We start from the raw sequence: 14289 nt of genomic DNA, 5'->3' as shown, positions 1-14289 counted from the left end.
GAGATGTGCAGACGGAATGATCTGCAGATGTGTGCCTAGAGAAGAGGCATGGAAAATCCTATGGCATTGCCATGGATCACAGTATGGAGGACATTTTGGAGGTGAGCGAATAGCCACCAAGGTTCTCCAATGTGGCTTCTACTGGCCTACTCTCTATAGAGACTCCTGAGAGTTTGTACGTAACTGTGACAGTTGCCAGAGAGCTAGTAATCTGCCTCATGGTTACGCCATGTCTCAACAAGGGATCTTAGAAATTGAGTTATTTGATGTATGGGGTATTGACTTCATGGGGCCTTTCCCTCCATCATACTCAAACACTTACATTCTGGTGGCAGTAGACTATGTATCCAAGTGGGTAGAGGCAATTGCATCACCCACTAATGATACTAGGACAGTACTGAAGTTCCTCCAGAAGCATATCTTCAGCAGATTTGGTGTCCCCAGAATACTAATCAGTGATGGAGGAACTCATTTCTGCAATAAACAGCTTGACTTTGCTCTGATCCGATATGGAATTAATCACAAAGTCGCAATTCCATATCATCCACAGACAAATGGGCAGGCTGAAGTCTCAAATAGAGAACTAAAACGAATCCTAGAACGGACTGTAAGTACCCGTAGAAAGGATTGGGCAAGGAGTCTGGATGATGCTCTATGGGCATATAGAACTGCATTCAAAACTCCTATAGGGACCTCTCCATACAAGCTTGTGTATGGAAAATCCTGTCACCTGCCAGTGGAACTGGAACATAAGGCCTACTGGGCAAAAATTTACAAGGAGAAAGCAAAAAGGTGGCATGACAAGAAGCTGTCATCCAAAGTCTTTGAGCCAGGATAGAAGGTTCTGCTGTTTAACTCTAGGCTCAGATTATTCCCTGGGAAATTAAAATCCCGGTGGAGGGGACCATATGTGATTACAAGTGTGTCACCATATGGATATGTAGATCTTCAGGATGCTGACTCTGACAAAAAGTTCATTGTTAATGGACAGAGAGTCAAATATTATCTAGAAAGCAATGTTGAGCAAGAATGCTCAAAACTGAGACTAGACTAAAGCTCAGTAAAGGTCCAGCTAAAGACAATAAAGAAGAACTTGCTGGGAGGCAACCCAGCCATTAGCAAAGTTTATTTGTTATTTAAATAATAATTATAGGAGTTTGATATAAATTATCTTCAAGGTTAATTATCAATTGCAGGAGTTCACAGAGTTACAGAAGAATTCAGAGCATAAAGCAGAGAAAAGGAGCTCACTGGCACGAAAACACCAGTAAGGGGTATTTTGGGCATTAAACGCCAGAATGGGTACCATTCTGGGCGTTTAACGCCAGTAAAGATACCATTCTGGGTGTTTAACGCCAAAATTGCAGCATCCTGGGCGTTCCGAAAAATGCCCAGTGACAAAGGATTTCTGGCATTTAAAGCCAGCCAGGGTACCTAGCTGGGCGTTAAACGCCCAAAAGGAGCATCAAATAGGGTTAAACGCCAGAATTGATACCTGATTTGTGAAAATTGTCGTGTCAGTCTAGATTTTCTTCTTATAGAAAGAATTACTTCATTGTAAGAATAGCTCCAAACTAAAAAAAAAAAATTCTCCCAATCAAAAATATTGGTTGTCACAAGTACAAACCCCAATGAAAATTAACCGAAGTATTTAGACTCCGGGTCGTCTCACAAGGAATTGCAATGAAATGCTCAATTAGTGGCTATGAAGATGCAAGGAGGTTTTGATTTTATATTGATGCAAGAAATTAAATGATAAGAAAAGTAAAATAACAAGAACTAATAAAATAAAGGAAAAGAACTCTTGGCTAAGACATGGGAAATTGAGATCACCATCCTTGTCTACAAACCAAATATTGATAATTATGAGAGTCCAACCTATTAAGTCTACTTCCAAAAGCCTTAAGTACGTAATATCTACTCCTAGGCTTGAAGTACGTCAAAGAGGTTTGATCACATCAACCCATAAGTCCCAACCTACCTACTAATTAGATTAGTAGTGGGTTGGCATCAATGAGTATCAAATTGATCACCAAGGGTTCTCAAATCACCAAATCATTGAGACCCAATAACTCAAGGTCACTCAATTCCCTTAGCCTAGGCCAAGAGCAAAGAAAACTACTCAAAAACTAGAGGAAATATTTTATCAAACACCTAGAATGCAAGAAAAGTAAACATAACAAAATGCAAGAATTAAAGGAAACCCATAACTATCAATAGAAAGAAATCAATAATAGTAAGCAAGATTAACATAAAAGAACATGGAAACATAAAATTGCATTAAAGAAAATTAAGATCCAACAATTGTTCATAAACATAAAAATGGAAAAATAAAAGAAATGACAAGTAAAACTAGAAGAATAGAGATGTAATAACAAGAAATTAAAAGGAAGAACTATATCAAAACAAGAATTATAACTTGGATCCAAGAGGAAATTAAACCTAAACTACCCTAAATTCTAGAGAGAAGAGAGAGCTTCTCTCTCTAGAATTCTACCCTAAAACATAGTGAAAACTAAACTATGACTACTCGGTTCATTCCCCTCTCAATCCTTGGGTTCAATAGCATCAGAAATGAGTTGGATTGGGTCCAAAATGAGCTAGAAATCGTTGGCCACGATTTCTCTTTAGTGGGCCCATGTGCTCAATCGGCATGCGCGTGTACATGGCAACTGGAACCGCCTCCTTTGGACCTCTGTAGCTCAAGTTATGGTCATTTGAGTGCGAAGAGGTCAGGCTTGACCGCTTTACGGTTCCTTCATTTCTTCATGAGTTCTCCCACTTTACATGCTTTTCTCCTCACTTCTTCCATCCAATACTTGCCTTATGAACATGAAATCACTCAACAAACACATCAAAGTATCGAATGGAATTAAAGTGAATTAAAATCACCAATTTTAGGGCCTAAAAAGCATGTTTTCACTTTTAATCACAAATCAAGGGAGAATTGCAAAAGCATGCTATTTCATTGAATAAATGTGGGAAAAGGTGATAAAATCCCCCAAAATAAGCACAAGATAAACCATAAAATTGGGGTTTATCAAATCTCCCCACACTTAAACCAAGCATGTCCTTATGCTAAGAATAAAGAAGGACAAGAAAAGGGTATGAACATTTATTCAATGCAAATAAACTATATAAACCTATCTACATGCATGCAACTAAATGCAAAATGATTCTACCTACTTGGTGAAAAGCAAATAAATCTCCAAGAGCATGTATGAATAAGTAGGGCTAAGATCATATGATGATTCATGAATCCTACCAATTCAAATATCAAAATGAGGTACAAATAGACTTGCAAGAAGAAAAGCTCATGAAAGTCGGGAACAAGGAACTGAGCATCGAACCCTCACCCGAAGTGTATCTGCTCTAGTCGGGAACAAGGAACTGAGCATCGAACCCTCACCCGAAGTGTATCTCACCAAACACATATAACAACCTATACAATTCTAATACACAACCTAGCTACCCATGATTCCCACTTTTTTCACATACTCATGCATTATCTTTAATTAACATTCCATATGCATTGATTTTTGTTGAACTTTACTTTGGGGCATTTTCGTCCCCTTTTTATTTCTTTCTCTCTCTCTCTCTCTCTCTCTCTCTCTCTATATATATATATATATATGTTCTCTTTTTTTTTCCCATTTTTTTCTAAAGTATATATAAATATATCAATGAATATGGTTTTACATATAGTGCATGAATATGTACCCAATTCCCAAAAATCTTCAACAAAATACAAAAATACATTTTTCTCTCAACCAATGTCCCAAGTTTCCCAAACCCAAATGATACACACTCTCACTAGCCGAAGCTAATCAAAGATCCAAATTAATGACATTTATTGTTTTTCACTTAGGGTAGTGATGTGCTACAATTAAGAATAAAATGGATTAAATAGGCTCAAATTTAGCTAACAATGGTTGATGAAGGGTAGGCTATTTGGGTCAGTGAACTAAATGAAATGATGGCCTCAATCATATAAATACATGTATACATGGAATAATGGACATATAGAATCGAACAAATCAAAGATTACAATCATAGAAAGAGAATAATGCACACAAGAATGAAAATAAGTGGTTATATTATGTAACCATACAATTTGGCTCAAAACTCACATGCTTGTGTTCTTAGCTCAAAAACCATGTTCCAAAATAAAATCTTCAAGCAAGTTTGTCCCCAAAAAAAATTTATTTTTTCAAATTGGTAGGGTGCCCTAAAAACAGTTTCTTGGAAAAGAAATTATCACCCTAACCAAGTAGTCCTAACATAAAAAGAAGTGATAGAATATATACAAATTATAACTAACATGCAACCTATCATGCAATGCAACAACTAGCTAACAAAGGAAATCAAGAATTGGTGTTGAAAAAGGAAGTTATTACCCATGGAGGTCGGTCAGACGACCTCCCCACTCTTAGAAATTTGCACCGTCCTCGGTGCATGCAAAGAAGAGCAAGGTGGACGGGTGGCTACAATTGATGAGCTCCATCAAAAGGTTGTGCGGATGAACTTGTTTGTTGCCCCATTTAGAAGCTTTTCTATCCCTTTCCTTCTTTGTGGCCAACCTCAAAGGAGAGAAAAAGAAAGAAAATTAAGCTTACAACAAAGATATGAAAGCAATTAGAACATAGGTGGGGGCTAATGCCAAATAAAAGTATGGTTCTCAAATACATGGTAGCTACAACATATAAGTGAGAAAACAATATAAGCTAAAGGCATATCAACTAATACTTGATGCAAGAGTAAAGTCAAAGCATAGGCAAATGACATGAAGAGCATGTTGCATCAAGCTTAATCAATAATTGACACAAACAAGATTAATGATAAGCATGAGAGCATTTGGTCCCATCCTAACTCAATGATGATGAGGTACAAAAACAAGGGATCATGAGTCAGGAAGAACTAAAGCACTAATCTTGTGTGTAGAACAAATATTACAATTAATGCCAAACAAGTCACAAAGCACCAAGATTAACCAAGAAATTCTCAACAATTGAATATAAGAATCTAACACCATTATTAAAATAAGAAACTTAGAAAAGAAAACAAGAACAAGTTATAAAAACAAAATTAAAATGCAATGGGTGATAATATACAAACGCAACATATAAAAGAAAATAAAAATAAGAAAACTAAAAAGTGGAATTTTTAAAAAGAAAAGAAGAAGGGAAAGAAAGTAAGAAAGGAAGAAAGAAGAAGAAAGAAGAAGGAAGAAAGAAAACAGGGGAGAAACAGGACGCGTGTGCGCGGGTGGGCAGACGGGACAAGCGACGCGTACACGTGGATGTGAAGATGGCGACCAACGCGGACGCGTTATGCACGCTTGCGCGTGGGTCTCGAACACATAGCAGGCACAACTTTGGCACAACTCTCTTGTTTTTGTACCAGGAGTGCGATATGTACCACCGGCGCGCGCATGCACAGTGCGCTTGCGTGCGGATGCCCATTTTTCCCTTTTTTTTTCAAAAACAGGGCACTCCCCTAATCTATAAGCATTCTAAAACAATCAAAAATCAAATTTAACAACAAATCTTTTTAGTTTTGAAAAATTTTCAAACATACTAAAAACAAAACTTATACTACAAGTAAAATGCAATTCAACAATTACTAGACTAATCAAAGCTTGAATGCAACAAACAACCTATCAATAAAAGCAAAATGCATAAGAGTATAGAAAATAAGAAGAACTACCTACAATGGCAACTCCAATCACTTATTAACCAAATCTAAAAGAGAGTGGAAAGAGTTTACCATGGTGCGGTGTCTCCCACCTAGCACTTTTAGTTTAAGTCCTTAATTTGGACATTTGGGAAGCTCCTTGTTATGGTGGCTTGTGCTTGAATTCATCTTGGAACCTCCACCAATGCTTGGCAAGAATTTTCAACTTCAATTCCTTGCCCACCAACTTCTTTCACACATTCTTCATTGGTGGAGCTTGCCTCTTGATCATCCTCTTCCAATCTTTCATCATTCATACTATGCCTTGGAGGTTGCGCATTATCCTCCTCAACACCATATTCAAACTCATTGGAAGAAAGTTCAACAACTTCCACAAAATCATCAACAATGTCACTTGGTGTGGAAGTGCTCTCAAGTTTGAAATCCACCTCTTGCTCAACTTCGCCTAGCTCTTCAACCACTTCTTCTTCTTCAACAATCTCTTCCTCCTCCACTTGTTGTAAGACATACCCCATCTCCTTGTTCTCATGTTGAGATTCTAAAATCTCCTTCATGCTTCTTTCTTCGGTTGATTTCTCACATTCATCCGTAGAGATGCTTTGCTTGTTGCATGAGTCCCATGAGTCCAAGTTGGCTTGAATTTTGGCAAGGTTAGCCTCGATAGCTTCATAATTCTTTTGGGCTTCCTCTTGCTCCTTTTGACGGATTATTGCTTGAAGCCGATCCATGGTTTCCTTGAGACGATCCATTGGCTCTTGGATGGATGGATATGGGTGTTCTTCCTTGGAGGGTTGTGGTGGAAAGGGAAATTCATTTTGTGGTTGAAAGTTATCATACATGGGAGGTGATTCATCTTGGTAATAGTGTGGAGGTGGTGGTTCTTGAGGGTATTGGTGGTGGAATTGGGGTGGTTCTTCATATGGTTCATATGGTTCACAAGATGGTTGGTATGGTGGATACGGGTTGGTGTCATATGGAGGTGTTTGGTGAAAAGGGGCTTGTGAGTAAGGTGGTTCAAAATTATGTTGAGGAGGTGGTTCATAGGCATATGATGGTGGTTGTTGACAATCATAATAAGGGTCACCACATCCATTAGATTGATATGCATTAGGATGAGAGTTATACCCATAAGAATCTAGAGGTTGTTGTTGCCAAGAAGGGTGATCAATCCCTTGAGGCTCTTCCCATCTTTGATTATTCCATCCTTGATGCACATCCTCATTGTAGCTCCCATTTCCTACAACATAATTTGAACCAAACTCATAGCCAAAGTGGTGAGAATTCATAGTAGCAAGAGAAAATAAAAACAAAACTAGTAAGAACTAATAAAAACTAACTCTTAAAACAAGCAAAAACTAGCAAAGAAGAAAATTAACATATATACAATAGCCAATAACATAGCACAATTACAATTCCCTGGCAACGGCGCCATTTTGATTTGTGAAAATTGTCGTGTCGGTTTAGATTTTTTTCTTATAGAAAGAATTACTTCGTTGTAAGCATAGCTCCAAACCAACAAACAATTCTCCCAATCAAAAATATTGGTTGTCACAAGTCCAAACCCCAATGAAAATTAACCGAAGTATTTAGACTCCGGGTCGTCTCACAAGGAATTGCAATGAAATGCTCAATTATTGGCTATGAAGATGCAAGGGGGTTTTGATTTTATATTGATGCAAGAAATTAAATGATAAGAAAAGTAAAATAACAAGAACTAATAAAATAAAGAAAAAGAATTCTTGGCTAAGACATGGGAAATTGAGATCACCATCCTTGTCTACAAACCAAATATTGATAATTATGAGAGTCCAACCTATTAAGTCTACTTCCAAAAGCCTTAAGTACGTAATATCTACTCCTAGGCTTGAAGTACGTCAAAGAGGTTTGATCACATCAACCCATAAGTCCTAACCTACCTACTAATTAGATTAGTAGTGGGTTGGCGTCAATGAGTATCAAATTGATCACCAAGGGTTCTCAAATCACCAAATCATTGAGACCTAATGACTCAAGGTCACTCAATTCCCTTAGCCTAGGCCAGGAGCAAAGAAAACTACTCAAAAACTAGAGGAAACATTTTATCAAACACCTAGAATGTAAGAAAAGTAAATATAACAAAATGCAATAATTAAAGGAAACCCATAACTATCAATAGCAAGAAATCAATAATAGTAAGCAAGATTAACATAAAAGAACATGGAAACATAAAATTGCATTAAAGAAAATTAAGATCCAATAATTGTTCATAAACATAAAAATGGCAAAATAAAGGAAATGACAAGTAAAACTAGAAGAATAGAGATGTACTAACAAGAAATTAAAAGGAAGAACTAAATCAAAACAAGAATTATAACTTTGATCCAAGAGGAAATTAAACCTAAACTACCCTAAATTCTAGAGAGAAGATAGAGCTTCTCTCTCTAGAATTCTACCCTAAAACATGGTGAAAACTAAACTATGACTACTTGGTTCATTCCCCTCTCAATCCTTGGGTTCAATAACATCAGAAATGAGTTGGATTGGGTCTAAAATGAGCTAGAAATCGCTGGCCACGATTTCTCTTTAGTGGACCCACGTGCTCCATCGGCGCGCGCGCGTACATGGCTCTTGCGCGCCCCTATGCATCAGGAAACATATGACAAATTTTTTATCATTTCGAAGCCTCGGATGTTAGCTTTCCAACGCAACTGGAACTGCCTCATTTGGACCTCTGTAGCTTAAGTTAATGTCGTTTGAGTGCGAAGAGGTCAGGCTTGACTGCTTTACGGTTCATTCATTTCTTCATGAGTTCTCCCACTTTGCCTGCTTTTCTCCTCACTCCTTCCATCCAATACTTGGCTTATGAACATGAAATCACTCAACAAACACATCAAGGCATCGAATGGAATTAAAGTGAATTAAAATCACCAATTTTAGGGCCTAAAAAGCATGTTTTCGCTTTTAATCACAAATCAAGGGAGAATTGCAAAACCATGCTATTTCATTGAATAAATGTGGGAAAAGGTGATAATATCTCCCAAAATAAGCACAAGATAAACCACAAAATTGGGGTTTATGAATACCATTCTAGTCTTTTAACGCCAGAAAAGGCAGGGGGAGGAGATTTCGTTTCCACTTCAAATTTTTTCAAACTTTCATGTTTTAATTCATAATTTTCTGCATAAACATGTTACAAATTTTCATCACTCACACTCAATCTTCAAAAATTTAATAATCTTCTAAATCCCTTTTCAATTTTCTTTCAAATCCTTTTCAAATCTTTTTCAAAAACTCATTTATCTTTTCAATTCCTTTCCAAATCTTTTCCAACTCATCATATCTTCTTTTAATTCTTAGATGCATTAACAAATTTTCAAATTTAACTTCTTTATATCTTTTTCATATCTTTTGAATTTTAAAATCTCATCTTTTTCATATCATGATTCATTTTTTTACCAATCATATCTTTCCATCATATCTTTTTCAAAATTTTCGAAACCCCACCCCTCCACTTTTAAATACATGTTCGGCCACCCCCTCTCCTCCACAACACGAATTTGACTCTCCTCCTATCCATGTCCTTTCCTTTCTTTTACTTGAGGACAAGCAAACCTCTAAGTTTGGTGTGTTTTTTCCGTGATCACCAAACTAAGACTCATTAAGATCATGGCTCCTAAGGGAAAACAAACCACTTCAAGAGGCAAGAAAGAGAATACTCCAAAGCCACTTTGGAATCAAGAGAGGTTCTTAACCAAAGAACATGCAGACCATTACCACAAAATAATGGGTCTGAGGTCAGTGATCCCGGAAGTTAAATTCAATCTGAAAGAAGACGAATATCCGGAGATCCAAGAGCAAATTCGAAACAGAGGCTGGGAAATTCTAGCTAATCTTGAGACAAAGGTGGGAAGAAACATGGTTCAGGAATTCTACTTAAATCTGTGGCTGACAGATAAGTAGAGAATGACTGGAACTGCCTTCCATACCTTTTGAACTATGGTCAGAGGGAAGATTATTTACTTCCACCTTGACAAAATAAGAGAGGTCTTCAAGCTGCCTCAACTGCAAGATGATCCAGAATCCTTTAATAGGAGAATGGTGAGAATAGATAAATGGTTGGACCAAGTTCTAGAGGACATATGCCTCCTTGGAACTAAGTGGATAACCAACTCAAAATGTGTCCCAAACCAACTCAAAAGAGGAGATCTCAAACCAGTCGCTAGGGGCTGGTTGGACTTTATTAGGCATTCTATACTGCCCACTAGCAACCGCTCTGACGTCACTGTCAAAAGAGCAGTGATGATTCATTGCATTATGCTGGGAAACGAAATGGAGATTCATCATCTGATTTCTTGTGAGATTTACACAATTGCGAATAAGAACTCCACTGAAGCCAAATTGGCTTACCCAATCTTAATCTCTCTGCTATGTAAAGATGATGGGGTGAAGATGGGAGTAGATGAGTTCATCCCAGTCGAGCACCCAATCACCAAGAAGTCAATGGAAGGACAACAAGTGCAAGATAACTCAACCAAAAGGAGGGCGCGGGAGTTCCTCCCAGAAATCCCTCAGATTGACTACTGGACCCGCCTAGAAGCATCTGTCACCAAGCTGCAAGAAGCTATGGATCAACTTAAGGAAGAACAGCAAAATCAAAATAGCATGCTCTGCAAACTGCTTAAGGAGCAAGAAAAGCAAGGGCGTGAGCTACAGGAGCTGAAGTGCCAGAGGCTCTCCCTTGAGGGACCAGACACCCCACAGATTGAAGGAGCATCCATCTCCCAAAATAAAGGTTGTTGAGTCCTAATCTTAACTCTGTGATAACTTTTATTATTAGAAACTGATGCACAGAAACTTGTCTCTCAACAATTTCCCTCGGCAAGTATACCGAATTATCGTCAAGTAAAAACTCACAATAGAGTGAGGTCGAATCCCACAGGGATTGATTGGTCAATCAACTTTAATTAGAGGAACATTCTAGTTGAGCTAAGCAGAAATTGATTTGAGAATTGCAGGAAATTAAATGGCGGGAAAGTAAATGGCAGAAAATGTAAATGCTGGAAATAAAGAGCTGAATATAAATGACGGAAAGTAAAGTGTAGAATCTTAAATGGGGAGTGGGTAATTCAGCATGAAAGTAAATTGCAGAAATTAAAGAGAATGGGTAAGATCAGAAATGGGGGATTCATTGGTCTTAGGAGATGTTGCATTCTCCGGATCAAGTTCATTTTCATCTCTTCCTCAATCAATGCATTCATTGATCTCCTTGGCAATCTTAAGTGATTGAATTCAAATTCTTTGGTAATTCAATCTCTCAAATCTTAATCAATAGCCAATTCCTTGGTCTAATTGCTCATGAGAAGAGATGAAGTATGGTCACTGATTGCACCACATGTATTTCCAAATCAAAGTATTGGGAGAATTATATGTCACCATATCCGCCCAACCCCCAATTTGGTCCAACATGAGAAAGCATTTCTAGCATGATCCCTTCATTCCTCTTCCAAGGTTCCGAAGAGATCCAAGTATGAATAGCTTCTTTTCCAAGACAACTATCCAATTGGATAAAGATTGAAAGCTCTCTAGTAAAATCAAGAGAAAAGAAAGAAGAAGAATAATGAAAACTATTATTGATCCATCAAATTACAACAGAGCTCCCTAACCTAATGAAAGGGGTTTAGTTGTTCATGGCTATGGGAATGGAAAACAAAGATGGAGAATGCATTCTGAAAGTAAAACTAGAAGTTGCAGAGAAAGTAAAATTATACAGAGAGTAGTCCTCTCAATCCAAAAGCTCCTCTCTAGTTCAAAACTACTCCTATATATACTACTCTTCTGATCTTCCAGTTGGCTCTTCAAGTCTTGGATATGAGCCTTTGGATCTTGAGTTGAAGCAGTTTGGAATCTTCAGTGGGCTCAGCTTTACTTACAGGGAAAGTGTGAAGTAGGCATGGACTTTGGCTAGGACGTTAGTGGCATTAACGTTAAGTGAAAACGTGGGTTCAAGAACGTTAGTGACAATCACCTTTTGCACTAACGTTCCTAGCCCAAGATGAGTTACGTTAACTTCAACGTTAGTGGCACTAACGTGACCACTAACGTTGCCTCTTGGTCCATTGCGAGCGTTATTGGCGTTTACCTTTGCCAATAACATTGCCCTTAGCCCCTTTTTCTCACGTTAGAGTCCACGTTAGAATAACTAACGTGGCTCTTAACGTGGGCATGCCTTAGCCTCGAGAGCGTTAGTGACACTGACCTTTTTCACTAACGCTCCAAACGCCCCTTCTCACGTTAGTGCCCCACGTTAATTGTCTTAACGTGGCCACTAACGTCTTGGTGATTGCCATCTCCAACGTTAGTGACAAAGGTGAGTGTCACTAACGTTGGCTCATCAATTCTTTCCTCCACGTTAGCCTCCACGTTAATGCACTTAACGTGGTAACTAACGTGGCTCATAGTGGCTTAGTCCAACGTTAGTGACAAAGGTGAGTGTCACTAATGTTGGCATTATCTTCCTCTTCCACGTTAGAGTTCACGTTAACTGAGTTAACGTGACTCTTAACGTGGCCAATTGCCCTTTTGGGGCGTTAGTGGCACTTACTTTTACCACTAACGCTTGGAGCTTCCTTTTCTTCCACGTTAACTACCACGTTAATGTAGTTAACGTGGTAATTAACATGGGCTATGATGGCTTTGAAGACGTTATTGGCGATTACTTTTCTCATTAACGTTGCAAGCTAGCTCCCATTCCACGTTAGTGGTCACGTTAGTTAGACTAACGTGGCTACTAACGTGGCTTTTCCTTGCTTCCTTTGTCCTGAAATCAAGCAAATAAAGTGCATCAAAGCTCTAATCTAAGTTATGAGTCATGCATCATCCAATTTGTCATTAAATTCATGCATAATTCTCATGAAATCATATAAAATTCACAATGTTTGCTTGAATCAAGATGTAAGTAAAATTCTACCCAAAACTTGCTTATTTCCTAAGAAAATGCATGAAACTACCCTAAAACAGTAAAGAAAAGGTCAGTGAAACTGGCCAAAATGCCCTAGCATCACAACACCAAACTTAAAGCTTGCTTGTCCCTAAGCAAGTACTGGAACAAGAGAATGATGAATGAAATGACAAGAGAAATGAATCATTATTGTGGAAGTCATGTCCTTGGTTTTATGGAGTTTCATGCATAGCAACTTAGGTTCATTCCTTTACTAGCTTTCAGACCTTTATCATGCCCTGGAGTACTCACTTGATTGCACCCTTTTAGACTTTTATTTGTTGACCCCATTGTCTTTTCAAGGTTTATTGTATCCTTAGGCTAAGTGCTCTGTGAGGGGGCGACTCTTTAAAATAAGCTTTCAGCCAACACTCCCGAACCAGTTGGTTCAAGGTGCTAGGTGTTGAGACACCCCTAAAAACTTACTCCCTCAAGTCTCTCTCTCCCATACATGCACACCACAGGCACATGGTTTGTTATTTTCTTTCCTTGAGGCCTTGGTGTCCAGCACCTCTTTGGGTTACTAAATATTCTGTAGCAAGGTTGCTCTTGATAGTGGATTTTCAGTTGATAATCCCGGGTTAGTTAACCGAAGTTACCAAGTGATGAAGCACTCCTAAGAACTTATTCATCCAAGCAGATCCTTGGTACAAGAGCACCACAGACACATCCCTCAAGATTCAAGCCCTTGGTGCCTAGCCTTATTCTTTATTACTTTTCTTTCTTTTTCAACTCTTATTGTTCTTTTCCTTTTTCTTATTAGGATCTTGTTATTTAGCTAGTCTCATGGGGGTGTGTTTCAAGCATATGACTTCAAGACAGATAGTTGCCTTCCTACCTTGTTGGTGAACCAACTTAGCTAAGTGATTACTACACCATAAATTTAAGGACCTACTCCACAACTTGAACATCACTCTGGTCTTTTCATAACATCTCTTTTTATTTGACTCAAGGGGCAAGCATACAAGTAAGCAAGGTGAAAATGAAGACAGGTAACTTGAACCAGCACACATATGACAAAGGCAATGAAAGCAAATATTAAATTCTAGTGATTTAAGCTAAAGAGTAACTATTAATCAGGGGCACATTCAGACTTCCAATTTTTTTTAACATCTCCAAGCATATGGGATCAAGTAGCAATACAACCTTTTGGTGGTGCCTTCTGGTTATCTCTTTGTTGTCATCATCCATAGCTTCTGCGTCCTTCTTCGCCTCCTTGGATGGTGGTGCACTGTTTTTCTAGAAGGTTGATTGAATTCCTGCAAAGTTATTAGAAGTTGCTTGTTCCCCAAACACTTGAGGAATAGTTAGCTTGCATGTATGCTTGTAAATTTCTGGACTTAATTTGGTGTGTGAACACCAATACGTAGTTCATTGCCTAATGCAGAACCTCATGTGCTTTTATTGATAAAACAACTATGAAATAGAAACTAAACTATTGTTAAGCGGTTTCCCTGATTGGTTGGGGCTAGCAACTTGCCATTGAAGAGGTGTAATGTGATTCTAACTGAAATCTTTGGTGGAACACCAAACTTAGAATTACACATTCACTCTTGGATTGGAGTTTCCCAGGGAAAAGTCTTAATTTGGAATTGTAGAGGAGCACTTGCTGTCCTTTT

Source organism: Arachis ipaensis, chromosome B5 (assembly GCF_059453495.1).
Source record: "Arachis ipaensis isolate K30076 ecotype BB chromosome B5, ASM5945349v1, whole genome shotgun sequence".
NCBI lineage: Eukaryota > Viridiplantae > Streptophyta > Magnoliopsida > Fabales > Fabaceae > Arachis > Arachis ipaensis.
The sequence above is the reverse complement of the archived record's forward strand: the minus strand, read 5'-3'. Positions refer to the sequence as shown.